Consider the following 3,074-nt stretch of genomic DNA (forward strand, 5'->3'; position numbering starts at 1 on the left):
ATTCTAACTGATTTAGGAATGTAGTTTCTAGCTTAGTAGTTTTGGTCAAATTAAAAGTTATTTAGGTCGAATTAAATTCCAAGTAAACATTAGAACCAAAATTCAAGTACATGTAAAATTTAGGAATGTATTAAGGCCCCAAGTAACTCCTATCACATAGCCAAGTGGAAATATTTCTAACTGATTCATTTCATGTAAAGAATCTTTCTACAGTTAACTTCAAACATTCACACCTCCTAAATTATAAAGTATTTTTGATCTCAAGACAAACTAAATGATAGATATTCGAATTATCATTCAAACTCATCCAATTTTACCTTAGTGAAACATTGTTCAGCAGTGAGAACCTATGAGCGTAGTTATGATATTAGTGAGATTGTACTACTGTGAAATTCACTTGTCTGATCAAAACAGTACCAAGCATTTGAAAGTTGACATTTATACCTTCCAACCAAAAAGGGAACCACGACTATGGTTAGGAACTAGGTTCTTAGCTACGATCTTCGCTTTTAAAGTTGATCCAGTTGGAACCTAAAACCTACGAACATAGATACCATCCTAGGTGGGTCCCACAATCATACCAAGTCTCGTCTTGTGGATTTTAGAGCCAAAATTAAGAATCAAAACCACAAGCACAACCCACGATTATAGGTGGGTTCCACGATCATGGGATGGTCTATGCGACTCAATTTTGCACATTTTTCATTACATTTTATGAGGTGCTTTGCAGTCTATACCGACTCTTTTAATATCCAAACTATATCATTTATGCCACTCCAAATCTGATAATTAATATTAATAATACCATAATCCATCATTACTCAGAAAACACTCAATATCTAGCATCATAGAAAAACAAAGAGGGTATTTCTCCTCTTCAGGGCAACTAGGATTCATCTTCTTCAAACTTCCAATTTTAGAGGATAATTTAGGGTTTACATCTTCAGGTAGGTGGTATTTCATCAATTAGTATCCCTTCAACCATTGAGTCTCAAAATTAACTCATTTTCTCAGTTTAGTTTCTTTCTCTGAGCTTAGGGTTCATAAATGTTATGAATTTTTTGATATTTCAATTCTTTGATCTCATTGAATTATGTTTAATGTGAATGATCAGTACCACTACTTGTTCAAAATTATAGAGTTGATTATTTTATAAAATCCATAATTGCTGGACTTGAGATATTAAATTTCTTAATTCACTCCATTTATTGAATTGTCATAATAGTTACATTCTTAAAAAATGATGGGTTATGAACACCCAATGACCTAGGATTTCATATATATACTTATGAGTATTATATCCTCTATTTTACATGTTTTGAATGCTCTCATATAATGCATTTATTTTTAGTCTTTAGAAAATTACAATTATTGAACATTTCAACTATCAGTGTCATTCACTTGGGAGTAGTATTTAGCATTGAGACGACTCACAGATGAAGGCTCACTCATCAGTTAGGCTGAGACCTTTAGAAGAAATCTCAAAGTCCCATAACTACAATGCCATTGTAGGTTCTAAAGGTTCACCCTTTCGACTAGTCTTGACACCTTAAGCCTCATTTATTTGCACTTAATGGAGGTCTGAATCTGAACGGTTCATTCTTCAGACCATTAAGTGCATTTATTTTTTATTTTGATTCTTGCTCTGAATAGGTCTTAATTATTCAAATCTGAAACCAAGTCTTAAAATCATTAAGAAGTATTCTTATGTTGGATAATATTCACCACCTCTACCATCACTACCATTTCAACCACTACATACCACAACCATCAACCACGATGACCATAAGTCACCATTATCAACCACCACCACCGACTGCTTCCACTATCATAGCTACCATTGCGACCAACCACTATTGTCAGATGCTACAAAATCTACCACCTCTATTATTCTAATTATATCAACTGCCATGACTACTACCAGTGCTAATACTAATTCAAATGCCACTGCCATCATCAATCACTATTGGATGATTCTTACCCTCAACCAACTCATATATCCGTAACACTCTAATTTTCTGAACCAAAATGCTACACAGTGCTTATGACCTCGAAGGACCATAAGCTAACCCATGACTGATATCTGTTTCTATATAATGCATAATATAACATAAAAATACAGAAACATGTACTGAATGGCTATAAGATTCAACTGAATAAACATCTGATAAGAACAATATCTGAAAATAGTATAACAATACCAAACCAAATCTGAAATAACTATCTGACATGTTATAGTCTAGAAAGCCTCTAAACTATCTGAATAAAGAGTTGATGGGATATGTCCCCAACTAACTCCAACTACTGAAATAAACTTAAAACTTAAGTAGTAATGAAATCATCGTGTCCTCAAAATATGAGGACTTACTTCTAACTTTAATTGCTGATATTGGAATCTACTGTTGATCTGGAGCTCGTGCCTCTAAACCTATGGTGTAACATAAGAGAAAGTACTATAGCATAAATGTGTTAGTACGACTGAATGTATTGAGTATACGAGTAAGGTAGGCTAAATGCAAAGGGTTATATGCATAAACGATGCTGACTAATACGAATGTAAGAATACGTACATATATGAGAAACTATAACTGAACTCGTGATAATACTGACTACTGAGTCTGAATACTAACATCATGAATTTACTAACACTGAGGTACTGATACGCCCAAACTACACCTCTCTTATGAGAGAGTAAGCTGTCGTTGTCAAATATATAACCCAACTATGTTGGGGTCGAATCCCACAGGAAATATGGTACTGATTAAGTTGTATGCAGATTAGTTGACTTTTAATCGTTCATTTCCATAAAATAAATAGAGGGGATTTGATTCAGTTCACAAATTAATTGTTTCAATTTAACAAAATGAAATAAGTGTAGTAGTATTCAAATTCAGAGAAACAGCAAGCAAGGGTTATGTCCACCTTGTAGTTTTCAATACTTTCTAACTCTGGGCTTTACAAATTCATATATGTATCATTCTTACAAAGAAATGTATTGTATTTAATAACATAATCCTAGTGTTTTTCAACAATAAAGGACTAATTCACTTTAGTTCTCTCGAATCAACAGCGTT

This window comes from Capsicum annuum, unplaced genomic scaffold (assembly GCF_002878395.1).
Source record: "Capsicum annuum cultivar UCD-10X-F1 unplaced genomic scaffold, UCD10Xv1.1 ctg70573, whole genome shotgun sequence".
NCBI lineage: Eukaryota > Viridiplantae > Streptophyta > Magnoliopsida > Solanales > Solanaceae > Capsicum > Capsicum annuum.